This window comes from Alosa pseudoharengus, unplaced genomic scaffold, assembly GCF_046254945.1.
Source record: "Alosa pseudoharengus isolate Yale_2024_CS ecotype anadromous, Long Island Sound unplaced genomic scaffold, YU_APseudo_1.1 YU_APseudo_1.1_scf_6, whole genome shotgun sequence".
Classification (NCBI taxonomy): domain Eukaryota; kingdom Metazoa; phylum Chordata; class Actinopteri; order Clupeiformes; family Clupeidae; genus Alosa; species Alosa pseudoharengus.
In genome coordinates this window covers 12,306,289-12,321,079 of record NW_027468848.1, presented here as the reverse complement: position 1 = coordinate 12,321,079, position 14,791 = coordinate 12,306,289, and positions in this window count along the sequence as shown.

Below are 14,791 nucleotides of genomic sequence, written 5' to 3'. Positions count from 1 at the left end.
GCTGAACATTCATAACATATTCTGTTTAGGTTACTATGTTATAGTAGCTTAGGTTAGTAGACCTAGTTCATAAAACAGAGTGGGCAAACCTTTTCTAAATCGTCATAAGCCGACGACATAGGCTACTGTAGTTGTTTAACTAACCCAACTCCACACGTCGTTCTCTGTTTACAGTAGGCTACATTACGCGTCATTTCACCAAAGTCCTTTTAGGCAAGTCCCTCCACTCGGCGGCCATATACCAACGTTTTATGGGCACTCATCGGGCACAGTCTTTGGGTCGAACTGCGCGTGCGCAAGGCTTCACGATACCAATCTTGCTCCAGCGGCGAGATTACAACACATGATTGGCACAATATCTTCACAACACACCATTGGCTCAATGTATTCACATCACACCACATGATTGGCTCAATGTATTCACATGTCGACGTTTTGCCGAGGAAGGGGTGGGATATGTGTAGACAACGGCCATATTGGCGTGACAAACTATGCATTTCTATGGAGTATTTTTTGAGTGCTGTGTCTCCACATTAGAAAGTCTCTGATTTCACTCAGTGGCCACACGCACAGCACGTGAATCTGCAAGACACCAGCTTGCTAATGGTGGTAGGCAATAACATATTTGCTGCCGCTAGGGTGCGTCTAGATTTCTAGGCTATTAAAATTAGCTTTGCATTTAATCAATAAGATGTAGCCTTATAGCCTATGATATCTGTGTAGACAATAGCCTAATGAAAACCAGTGTTTCTTCTAGGATTTTTTTAAGCAGTGGGGGCAGGCCTGTCCGAACCCCCCCCCCCCCCCCACGGAACTGACAACTGACACTTCGCTGCAACACAAACAATTATATGTATTCACCTCTATTCACACACAATGAGGCATTATTTTCAGTTGTGATTGAGCTGTATATTTGGAGAATCTACAACAGGTCTGCACAATGAATTTTGAAAGCCAACTGCGACTATTGTACGTCTGCCCCATTTCTGATACCGTGGGGGAAGAAAATTAAACCGTGGGGGGCCGCCACTACCAAATCAACATAGAGGAAAAACTGGAAAACTGAAAAGACCTATCTGTCTGTGCCCTGGCTACAGTAGGCCTACAGTACATGCACTCCTATTGAATTTTCAGAACCAAGGAGAGAAATGAGAAAAATGTGTTACAGCTCTGTCTGCTATTTACACCCATTCTTCTTATAAATATGAACATTTATAAAATGTTTATCAGTACATTAGACTACTTTGCAAATTGCTAAACCATATAATAGCCTGTCCCACCATCATCATTGAAATAGCATAATGCTAGAATTTAAATGCAAAAAGTCCAGCTCAGGTTCAGATGATTAAAGCTTTATAGGCTTGGGAATGTAAAACTTAAGTTCCAGTTTACACCATTCAAATTGTGTTTAAATAAAGTTAACACGTTTTCTGAAAATGTTGTTCCATGTGCCCTTCAAAGGTCTCTGCACGCCCCTGTTTTACCATGACTGATTTTAAAGATGATCATGTGTGGTAGTTTCAACATTAACACGACCTGATATAACTTGTGAGGATGATAATAATAATACATAAATAAATGTTTAACTTTGATGACTTTGAAGGCGAAGGAAGTGTGAGAAGAATTTCTGTGTATCTATCATATTCAAGATTCAGTTCGATGGCTAACGTTATGAAATTAAGTATGAGTCTGCGCAGTACTGAGGGGACCAACTGAAAAAACGTTCAATTTGTGTCAGTGCCCTCCCATTGAAAACAACGGAGTCTGTTCGTCCATTTCTTTTACTGCCTATGGGTATCACGCATATCGGTATGATCACGTGACTCTCTCAGATTGAACCCACCTATGTGTCTCTGCGACCAATGGTTCAGGCACCCCAGCTTTGATTGACAAAACTCAAGCATACAGCAAGCCTCGAAGACAGTAGGGGTTAAGTTATTTAGAGACCTCAGACCAGCCTCAGACGAGTCCAGGAAGTCCTGCAGTATCCCCGAGTACAGCTGTTACACGAGGGTCTAGTATCCCTTTGTTATGACGCACTTCCTGCGATGGTCACTCCGTCTCAAAATGACTTAACTCCCTCTCCATAAAGAGTAAAGTAAATGATGTACTTATTTCTGGAATTGACGTCACTCTCCATAAAGAGTAAAGTAAATTATGTACTTATTTCCGGAATTGACGTCACTTCCTGAGGCTGGTCTGAGGTCTCTAAATGACGTAACCCCTACTGGCTATGGTTTAAATGTCCTTCCTATTCATTAAAATGAACATGATGACTGACGAAATAAATTACTCGAAGACGAGACCCAGATATCCGAATAGCTGAGAAGTGGACCTTTACGGTGATATGCGATTTCACCGTAAGTGTCACGGCCTTGCCTGGCTCCTCCTCCTGTCTGTGTGCTGCGTCTGTCTCCTACAGGTGAGCTGGGCGCAGGTGTTTGGAGTCGTGCTAATCACTTCCTGGTCTGGGCCGTTAAAAGCGCTTCAGAGGAGACCGGGTTGTCGACCGCCGCCGCTCCTTCTCTCCCGCACCGTTTAGGATTTTGTTTTGCTTATTCACTACACTGCATTACACTGATTGCTTTATTTTTCAAAGCCAACTCCATTACTGACTTTACTTAACCCATTCTGTTAAATTCTATTCATTTAATAAATCTAATATATATATCGCCATTCCGCATGTGGCCATTCCCTAATCTGTTGCTTGCTTTGAGTCAGGCTTGTAACAGTAAGAGTCCTACAGAACACCCCTCAAATGTCATGCAAAAGGTTTCGTAGCTACATTTTGATGGGAAATGTTCTAATACCTACTGACAATAAAAGTCTTACTGCGCAAGAACACCTGTGAGTAGAAGCATACTGTAATCTTGGTGTCAAATGAAAGCTAATATTCTGGAGATTCTAGTTGTATCTACATTTGCATGGCAGTGATTGTCATAAAATAAAAAAAGGATTGCTTTTACATATGAATCTGCTACTGTGGCTGTTATCTAAAAATGATACTGAGCTAAACGCATAGGTATTTCAACACAAATACATTTGTGAAAAATCCATATTTACTCTATAGTCATCTACTTTGAGTTACAGCTTCTGGTTTCAGGCCTCAATTGTGTTTCAAGGTCACTTCAAGTGACCTAGAGTTCCCAAATGTGGGCAGTTCCAGAGATGTATGTTACCGGCTCAAAGACAAAACAACATTCAAGCCGTTGCCAGTACATCACACTGACTGTTTCTGAGTATTCTACTGGGTCTCAGCTTTCCAAAGAGTCCAAGTATTTGATGATGGGCCAAAGTATGTGGAAGCAGTGTCCATTTAAGTAAATTATGTGCAATGTAAGGCAAAACACTCAAAATGGGGCCTGAATTTAAGAGTTTAAGTCAAAACTAAAAACACAAATCCCAAATCTCAAACTACCTTCCCAAAACCTTTGCCAACCTCTGCAAAACTGAAAAATTGCCTCAAAACAGTTGCACCTGTGCTCAAAACCAAACACTATCTTCAGATCATCTCACAAAGCAGTCAAAATAAAAACAATACTTAGCAGAGATTGTAAAACTCTGTGAGTGTTCATATAGCTCCAGGAGAAATGTTCATTGTTTACATTAAAGTAAATGCATTTTGCATCTAAAAAAAACAACATAAACATAAAGTATTGAGAATGGCGGTTTGTGTTTACAGTTTTGAGAACAGGGTGGGAGGCTTTCAAAAAATATGTTTTATCAATTATGAAAAACTGTATACTGGAAAAATGAGAAGTGCATTGCAGTCTACAGCCAACAATGCACTCTGAATGCCTCACTGATAGTTTCTGTCCATTGTTGATATGAACCTGCACTGTTCAGCACTGTAAATGAAGGACTGCACTGCTTAAAGGAGAAATATGGCAATTTTTCACATAAATCTGTTCCTCGAAATCACCAAGTACTGTCGGTACTGAAGAAAACCCGAAAACAATTGGTTTTACCTTGATCAAGTGGAGGTTGGCGAGTAAGAGCTTCCAGGCAGCTACAGTGCTAAACTCTAGGAGAATGTTCATGAGCCCCCATATTCATGCCCTCAAAGTGTAGCGCCTTAGCTGCCTGGCTTCTTTAGCACCAACAGTACTCGGAGAGTTCTCCTTTAATATACCATTCATAAATCATTCATAGCTCATGATTCTACTTTAAGGAGTTGACACACAAATCTGTGTGTTTTCCTAGAGTCGACAGACAGAGAGGATGGACTTTATGGTGATTTCCTCACTCACCCTCTTGTCAGTGGAGTCCCATCCACCCACCTCCACACCCCCTCTCTTTCTCTGTCTGTGAGACCGATCCAGCCTTCAATTCGACGAACTGAGAGGAAGGTCTGTGATAGAAAAAGAAATGTCATACATAGCCTGTTTCTTCTTCTTTGTGTTTTCTTTGGTGATTAAACTAGGAGAAAAATATATCTCCATTTTGTCTGAGTAGACTTTACCTCTCTCTCAAATTTGAAGGTTTTTCTCTATGTATGTAATATGGGGCAAGTGTTAACTAATGGACATCACCATCAAACATGGCCACTTTGTTTACTCGCATAAAGAAGAAAACTGTAAATAGTCAGAAAAATCTTTTTGCCATGTTTTCAAGGGAAATGTAATAATTCAAGCTATGAATAATATACATTATTACAGTAAAGGAGAACTCTGGCGATTTTCACATAGATCTCCGTTTGTCAATGTCATCAGGTACATCTTTTACATTTACATTTACAACTCCAACATCTAAAGCAACCAGATAATGTTCTCCGAATAATGTTCTCTGGTTCATTCATTTGAAAAGAAGTTTCCAAAACTATTTTGTAAATGTTTTCAACATAGCATAGGGTCTGAGCTTCTCTTAGTTAGCAGGTCTGTGTACATGCATATGACTGTCTCTACCTGTTCCTCTTTGCTGTTGATGATCACCAGGTCGGCTCCTCTTTGTTTGCAGTCCTCCCGGGCCTCATACCAGGTTTTCCTCACAGTGGAGAAAAAATAGATGCTGGAGCGAAAATACTTTCAGCCAGCTGAGTGGGTGAAATTAGAGCTATTTAGACCTTACTGGATTTAAACCCAACTGGAACATTCAGCGGTGACTGTACAGTGAGAGAAATTCTATATTATATAACCACAAAATAAAACATTCTATTTATGTGTGTTATTCTTAAATGAAGAAAATATGGAAGATTGTAATCATGCACATATCCCAAAGTGTAATGCCAAACTCAGTAACTTCTATTTCAATAACCTCTTCCCCAAATGCACCCAGTCCAAAAAGTGTTTTTCTATGCACTGTTAATTTGGGAGGTAGGTTGTACTCACCATCCACAAGAGTTCTATGAAGTCTGTACCTCTCTTCAGCCAACTTGTTTTTCTCTTCAGCAAGTTTGTTGTAGGTGGTCAGTAATTGTTTTTTCTCTTTAGCTAAATTGTTGAACCTGAGGAGTAACAGTTTACTCCTCTCAGTTAGGTTGCGGTACCTGGTCAAACATAGGTAATTCTGTCCAACCACATCAGTGCTATTGGTCAGTAGCAGGTCTCCCTCAACTAGAGAAGTGTAATTGGTCTGTAGAGCACTCTCTTCAAGTAATCTAGTGTAATTGGTTTCTTCTTGTTTCTCTTCGGCTAGATCAGTGGAATTGGCCTGTAGGATGTCTCCATCTTCAGGTAGATCAGTGGAATTGGCCTGTAGGATGTTTCCCTCTTCAGGTAGATCAGTGGAATTGGCCTGTAGGATGTCTCCATCTTCAGGTAGATCAGTGGAATTGGCCTGTAGGATGTCTCCCTCTTCAGGTAGATCAGTGGAATTGGCCTGTAGGATGTCTCCATCTTCAGGTAGATCAGTGGAATTGGCCTGTAGGATGTCTCCATCTTCAATCACATCTGTGAGATTCATCGGAAGCTGCCCTGACTCTTCAGTGACATTGGTCATCAACAGTTTTTGCTCTTCATCTGCATCACAGATTTGCATCATGTCTGAAAAACAGGTGTCTGTTAAGGGCCATTCACACAAAGAACAATAACTATGACAACGGCCACACAAACTATGATGATAACAAATGCTTATGTTGTTATACTGTAGTTAAAGTTAAAGTTATCTTTTAACAATACATTTATGGTACTGAGCAACCTATAACATACAGTCTGAAGTGTGATGTGCATGAACATTTAGGGCGTGTCTGATTTTTTTGCATTTGAGTTTTAAAAATGGTCTTTGCGCCAGGTGCATAGTTCAGAAGGGATGTTCATCATACAATCATACACTGGGCGTAAGACAGGGCCCAATGTTTTACTCTTCATATCTGCACCCACCCCAGCTGCTAAACTGTTTATCTTTTGCTGCTGTATCCACTAGTTATCAGAAGTGAATGAACAATTAGGGACTATTGTTATTGTACTAACATACAACACCAGGTTTCTGGACACCCATTTATTAGTAAATAGGTCTTTGTAAGTGTCTTTGGAAAAGCGCTAGACAAACACACAAACAAATAAATAGAGCCCATCGTGGAGATGCAGAGTGATGTTAAAATCACAAGGGGACAAAACCCCCCCTCCACATTTCTTGGTAGGCATTTATTTGTAAATTGTTCTTGTAAGTCGCTTTGGAGAGAAAAGCATGAGCCAAAACACACAACAAACAAACAAACAAATTAATGAATGAATTAATAGAGCTCACAGTGGAGATGCAGAGTGATGTTAAGGGTCACTTGGAGGAGACACATCAGTCCAAAGCACACTCCAACTCTACGGTACACTGGAATAAGAAAAAAACAAATTATTTAGTATTTCTTTTACAGTGTAGTGTACTCACAGGATGGACAGTTAAGCGGATCAAGAGATGTTTTCTCTGAATGTTAGAAAAAAAATGATGGGCTTGAAATTGTGTATGATCCCTAACTGCACCTTTAGTGCCACTTTTTGATGTATTGAAATACATAATAATAATAATAATAATAATATGTTTTTATTTATATAGCGCCTAAACTACATAGGCTTAAACTACTGAGCACAGGGGCGCAGGAGGCACGGGAGACGTGGGGGATGTGTCCCCCGCAGTGCTGAAGAGACAGCTGTCGTCCCCCTCACTTTTGATAAGGAAAAAAAGCCTTATATACGCTAAATAAATAATAACATATAGGATTTGCGCTAACTGTAAAACTCCCCATTAACAGTACTGTAAGACTGCACAATCTCATATTCACTCTGTAGGATATCTGAAGCCAGTTTGTCTACTAGCAATCATAAAATAATCCAGGCTACTTGCTTAGCATAAATCATTCATCATCATCTTTATTTGAGGCAGGCTGGTATTCGAGGCAGGCTTTTTAAAATATTTCTAACCTGCATACCCGTAGGCTATCAAAAGCATTTTCGGTTTGGTTTGGGATTTAATTTACTTTTGGACTGTTTGATTATATTGCTAAATATTGGGACTGATGGGCACTGAAATCTGGGAGATATTTGATGGTTCACTGTTAACTTTCATGCAGTTGAAAAAGTGTCAGGCTGTTTATTGCGAGACAAGGCAGCCCTTCATTGAATAGGGGTTGTGCTGTAATGGAAACCTTTTTGTGTAGCCAAGTAGCCTAAATTGAGTTATTGTTTAATTATGCATGATTTAGTACTTTTTTTTTATAAAATTCGTAGGCTGGAATGCCTTGAGTCGCAACAATAGCCTCTGGCAATTAGCTCGAAAGGGGCGGCAAGAGAATGAGCTTGAGAACGTGTGTTGGAGATCCATGGTAGGAAAATGACTTTTCTTTGCCAACGGTAGGCTATTAATCCAACCAACATAATACAATACAATACAACATATAATAAAATATTAAGAAAAGGTGTTATTTCATTGATCTAAATCGAAACAATGTCTTCTAGTGGACTGATGGCAATTGTTGGTATGGTAGGCAAGTGTTAGGCCTACCCCGTCTTGTATATGGGAACCTGCCTTTATTTGTCCTGCTATAAATAGAATCAATCCCCGGGTATAATTGGAGGATTTATGGTAGTGCTCAACTCCTCCAGCTCAACATGACGTTAGCTGTTATGTTTATGATAACAAACTCAACTAGCCTATACATATCAACTCGTTTTCACTAGCCTAACTACAAAATACAAGTCTATCAACGTTTTTGTTCTAAGACATTTATTTCAAACATAATTTCAAGACACACATTGGGTACTTCAGTTACTTTGGTGCATAAATCCCAGAGAGTAGGCTACCACACCCCAGAGTTATGGGCCTAGCGTTCTTATGCGTTCAGTGTGGGGTATAAACAAGCTGAGAATTTAGCGGTGTCACATCTGCCTGTCACAGACGTGGGGAGCTTTTGAAGCTTGGGATAATGTGATAATGTTTTCTTCAATTTTATAAATGCTTTGTTTAAATGCTGTTGTAGTTGATTATAAAGGCAACTTTCTGTTGCAATTTTCTGTGTTCTGAACTGGTAACTTGTTAAGCCAACACTTGTTAAGTTCTAACGTTGCATAAATATTAACTGCAAACACACAGTGGAGAGTTGATTTAGTTTATACCAGACAATTTAAGTAGGCCTAACTAGGCTATTTGATCATGTAGTCTATGTTTGGATAGGCATGATGATTCATTCATGGCTTCATAAAATATCAACATCCCATGTTGCTTTTTTCTACCATTGGCCCAAGTAGTGACCAGTATTCTACCATTGGCCCAAGTAGTGTGAAATAAATCTAAAAAAAATACATAAAAGTAGAATTGCACATAGCAAGAAGCTGGTCTGAGGGCAGATCTGGCGTTGTGCTCATCTCACAGTTTTCACAATTTTTATCAAAAAATATTTTGAAAACAATCAGTAGTATTATCTTAATATTCTGGCAAGTTTAAAATATGATGGTCGAAAGTGGGCCAGAGGTGGCGATCCGATATCTGGATATCTGATCTCACTATGGGTTTGTGTTCACAATTTGGTCCCCCTCACTTTCAAAATATCTCCTGCGCCCCTGACTGAGCAATAATGTTTGAAATGTTATTGTATAATTTGTAACACACACCCACCCACACACAATCAGTTGTCTAGTTGCTTTCTCATATGAATACAAAAAAGCTTTTATATGTTCTTGTTAGTACTTACCTGTCAGTTGTTTTGATCCTGCATCTGCTTGTGGGCTCCTGTTTCCCGTATTTGTAGGTTCTTGAGAAAATTTTGTAGATACATTTCTGTAGATTTCCATCTCCATATTGCCTTACACTTTCAATTTTTTAATCTATAGTCAACAGATGTACAGTATGTTTCTGTAAGGCACAACTGATCAGTGACTCTACCTCTCTTATTTTACAACATTTAATATGCCAGGCCAAAAGAGGAAGTCTCTCTAACAGGTTAAACGTTCCTTCAGCCACCATCAGGTGATCTTGGTTTTCCTGTTCCTTATGTCCTTATGTTCAACAACTAACTGAGGCACACAAACACAATGTTCAGTCATGAGTGTGTGCCTCCTGCAGGGATCAAACTAGTCAATGTTGTGCTGTTAGCCCTTTGCTTCAGTGATTTAGCTACAGGAACATCTGAGGGAAGTGTAACTGCCACGTTAAATCAGTGAACAACAAAGCAGGTACTGTACAGGGCGAAGGTTGGCAGGTGGCATCAGGGATGATGCGTGGCATGGATCTCTGTCTTTATCTTTATGCCATGTTCCATTAGATTGAAACACTGCTGTTGCACATGCATCTCACCAGAAACACTAAAGAGGTAGGGGCCTTGTTTGGCCTTGATAAGTATAAGTATATATAAGTATATACTCTTTTGATCCCGTTGGTCTCTGCATTTATCCCAATCCGTGAATTAGTGAAACACACTCAGCACACAGTGAACACACAGTGAGGTGAAACACACACTAATCCCGGCGCAGTGAGCTGCCTGCAACAACAGCGGCGCTCGGGGAGAAGTGAGGGTTAGGTGCTTTGCTCAAGGGCACTTCAGCCGTGCCTACTGGTCGGGGTTCGAACCGGCAACCCTCCGGTTACAAGTCCGAAGTGCTAACCAGTAGGCCACGGCTGCCCCCATTGATGCCCTCAGTCCTGCAATTGCATCCTGATACCACCTCATATCAGTCCACCCAGTTTTCACATACAACCATGAGCAGACATACAGAGTAAAGATAGGACCTTTGCCATGCCAAATTTGCATAGACCAAAGATAATGCCTTTCTCATGAAAAACCAAAAGGCGGAAGAATATTTAATCTCATTATTTCACTATTATTATACACAAAATACTGTAAGTATCAACAAAATCTACTACCAGAAATAATTTTAAATGTTGGGTTGGTTTAAGGAGATTTGAGAGAGCTTAAAATGAAATTCGTCTAACCAAGCTCTCATATTTCAGTTGTGAGATTCAGACTCATAGTCCTTACTGCTACTCAAACTACAAGCATTCTTTGTGGTACAATTTTAATGGATGAAATGACATAAACATAAGAGAACGCCGCTATAATGAGTTGAAAATACATTTAAACGTACTTACTCAAACATGTAATTATGTGGATACATTTTGAATGAAATAGTGCTCTAATATGTTTTGTTTGTCCAATATATTACAACATATTTTAAGAAAATTTATCAGGAACATAACAGGTCCTATCAGAACACCTGATTCTTACACAATCGTATTAGGCATGTAGTGCAGATTAGGTGTCTTCCCGTTTCTGTTTTGTTCACAAGATTCACAAGAATCTTATCTATTTTGTGGAACACTTAGTGAAGTATACTTCTTATCTCTGCCCTGTCACTGGTTACAGAAGAGGAAGCTCTAAAGAAATGTTGGTAACACTTTACTTGAAGCTGGTGGATAAGACTGACATGACACTGGCTCCCTGTTTCCTATAGAATTTGTAAGGGTATGTTAGAGTCCACATCAACAAGGTCTAGTTAGCAAAGCCTATACTACCGCATCAACTTGTTGCGTTAGCCTCAAAATGTATTATTGTTATTATTATTTTCTTCTCTAAGGCCATTTGGGATTCTCCAGGTTGGGGGTGAGCAAAGTTCCATGGTTCTTTGCAGGGGAGCGTACCTATGTTCCCCGGGTCCTATGTTCCCTGCTTTGTATGGGACCGGGTAACATAGGACCCTAACCCCGAGCGGGGAACATAGGACCCGGGGAACATAGGGATGACCCCCTTTGCAGATACTAGGGCTGAGAAGGCGCACCATTCTCCCTATTACAAGTTATTTAACCGTCAAAATGACTTTTGAAGCTGTTATATTAAGTTATAGCAAGGTATTAACTTGCACAGGATGTTTTAACTGGCTACTGGTGGCTTTTGTGTCTCTGTTTTCCACCTATTAATTTAGGTTGGGAGCTAAGACCTAGCCTGATTTCCAGACTTTCTTTGTTAAGAGAGTCTGGCCTCTCACAATTCGGAAACATTTCAAATCCTAGCATCATACACTTTGTGATAACTTCCAGCCTAACCAATCATATTGATCAGGGATTCCAAATGTTACCTACAGTACTTTACCTAACTTTTACAAACTGATAATAAATCACATTGGCAGTCAGTCAGGAAGCAATGCATTTTGGTCTACCTTTGCTGTACATACTGTGGCGAGCGCTCGCGGAAAGATGCAAGTGAGTCAGATTATGTTAATTTACAACCCTTGCGTCCCTTACACCGCACGACCACAAGGTGTACTGTATTTATTTAGAATCAGACATGAACACTCAATATTACAATACTGGGCAGACATAGCCAAACACACTAAGATACTCAGTCGCGGTGGTTAAAGTATTAGTAAAAGTTAACATGAACTTGACACTATTAATAGTCACACACACACTGGAAACCACAGAAGGCAAGTGAACATGCACATAACAACACTAAAACATGACTTTTATCTTAACCATAAACAGTCCCATGAGCCTTTGTGCTAACTAGCTCAACTAGAATGATGTCTCCCCCCTCTGGTCGCTACATAGCTCCCACCTGAGGGGTCAGCCGTCCTCGGCGACCCCATCACTCAATACAAAGTCCCTCAAATGTCCAGGCTGTCTCCGCTGTCGAGCAGGCCGTCTGGGGCTCACAGGAGGTGCAATAGGAGGAGAGCCATTCTGATCAGCCTGCGGAGAGATACTGCTGTCCCCCTCTCCAACTAAAGATGGGGCAAGGGGCCGGTAAGGTGAGAGTCTGTCCCGGTGCAGCACCACCTTGCGCCCCTGGCCGGGCATCCGCACCCGGTACACCACTTCATACAGTCGATCCAACACCTCCCCGGGCCCTTGCCAGCGGCTGCGGAGCTTGGGAGAAACCCCCTTCTTACGGACAGGACAATAGATCCATACCTTGTCCCCTCGTACAAAGGGTTGCCCCTGACATCGCGTGTCGTAAGCCCTCTTCTGTCGTACCCCAGCGTTGGCCTGGGCCTAGCGGGAGTAGTCATGGACCACCTGAAGACGATCCCTCAGTCTACGAAAGTAGTCCATTTCTTTTCCCCCAGCAATCTCGGGTTCAGGCGGGGCGCCAAACACCAAGTCAACTGGTGTCCGGAGCTCTCGCCCAAACATAAGGGCAGCAGGCGTGCACTGGCTGGACTCCTGGACTGCAGTGCGGTAGGACCACAGGACTAAGGGCAGGTGGCGGTCCCAGTCACGCTGGTGTTGACTGGTGAGGATGGCGAGTTGAGTGGCCAGGGTGCGGTTGAAACGCTCCACCAGCCCATCGCTCTGAGGATGAAGCGGCGTCGTCCTCGTCTTGTTCACCCCAAGCCGTCGACAGACCTCACCGAAGAACTGGGACTCAAAATTCCGCCCCTGGTCACTGTGGAGCTCGGCAGGGACCCCGAAACGGGCAAACATCTCCTCCACCAACCTCTCTGCTGACGTGGGGGCGCTCTGATCTGGCACCGCATATGCCTCGGGCCACTTCGTGAAGTAGTCCATGGCCACAAGGACATACCGGTTGCCAGAATCAGTGACCGGGAAGGGCCCAAGGATATCCACTCCCACTCGCTCCATCGGAGCTCCCACTAAGTACTGCTGCAGAGGGGCATGAGAGTGCCGTGTTGGTCCTTTTTGGGCGGTGCAGAGGTCACAGCAGTGTACATGTATGTCTACATCTCGTCGGCAGCCAGGCCAGTAGAACCTCCCCCTGAGGCGGTTAAAGGTCTTGGCGTTCCCATAGTGCCCTGCTCCTACTGAGCCGTGGACGGTCTGGAGAACCTGGGAGCGGAGCGCCTGGGGCACTAGAAGCTGCAGGAGGTCATTTCCTCTTCCAGGGGCCTACCATCTCCGGTAGGCCAAACCGTTGTGGAGCTCGAAGTTGCCCCACTGGGAGTAGTAGGCCTTCACCTCAGTCCCCAGTGCAGACACCTCTGTCCATGCAGAGCGTTGCCCCACCTCCAGCCAGCCGTGCAGCAGCGCCAGGATGGTGTCTGTCTCCTGCTGCTGCCTCAGCTGCTGAGTAGTAAATGGGAGCAGCCCCTCTTCATTGGCAGAGAGGTCGGCAGTTGCCACCACTGTTGTCAGCTGACCCCGTTCTTCCTGCCGCTGACAGTACCGACACTCCAATGCTGCACAGGGGCGCCCTGACCTTCAGGGTGCTTGAAGTTTAGCAGCCATGTGAGTGAGGCGTGGTCTGTGCGGATGAGGAAGTGGCTGCCATGCAGATATGGCCGGAAGTGTCGTAGTGCCACGACCACTGCCAACAGCTCGCGTCGGGTGACACAGTAGTTCTTTTCTGCCCGACTCAGGGCACGACTGAAGTAGGCTACTGCACGCTCCCCATCTTCTTCCTGCTGTGAGAGGACAGCTCCGATCCCCACATTGCTGGCATCAGTGTCCACAATGAAGGGCTGTTGAGGATCAGGGTAGGCCAAGACTGGGGCCTCCGTGAGGGTCTTCTTAAGTTGAGCAAAGGCTGCAGCACAGGCAGTGTCCCAGGCGAATGGTCGGCCCTTGTCGGTCAGGCGGTGGAGTGGGCTGGCGATAGTTGCAAAGTTTCTGATGAAGCGGCGGTAGTACGACGCCAGGCCCAGGAAGCTTCGCAGCTCGCTGATGTTAGCTGGGGTGGGCCAGTCGCGGACGGCAGCTACCTTATCTGGGTTGGTGGCTACACCGCGGCCACTGACGATGTGGCCCAGGAACTCTGTCTCCCTTGTCAGCAGGCGGCACTTTGCAGGGTTCAGCCGCAGCCCGGCCTGCCGGATGGCGGTGAAAACCTCCCGTAGATTTGACAGGGCCCTGTCAAAGTCGTTGGCATGCACTAACAAGTCGTCCAGGTACACGACACAGCGGCTCCGGGGTACATCTGCCAGCACCCTCTCCATCAGCCGCTCAAATGTAGCGGGTGCGTTGCAAAGCCCGATGGCATGACGCGGAACTGCCACAGACCCTGCCCGATGGTGAAGGCAGTCTTTGGTCTTGCATCTGGGGCCAGCTCCACCTGCCAGTAGCCACTGCGCAAGTCTAAGGAGCTGAACCAGCTGGACCCCAGGAGGTAGTCAAGGGCATCGTCAATGCGTGGGAGTGGGTAGGAGTCCTTCCTTGTGGTGGCATTAAGGAGTCGATAGTCCACGCAGAAACGCCAGCTGCTGTCCTTCTTTCTCACCAAGACAACTGGGGCTGCCCATGGGCTGTCGGAGGGCTCGATTACTCCCGCAGCTAACATTTCGCGGATCTTGTCCTCCGCCGCCTGCCGTTTGGCAAGACTCAGCCGATGAGGGCGTAGACGGATGGGCTTGGCGGAGCCGGTGTCGATAGCATGCTGGACCAAACCCGTATGCCTGCAGTCTTCGTGTCTTGCGGCAAA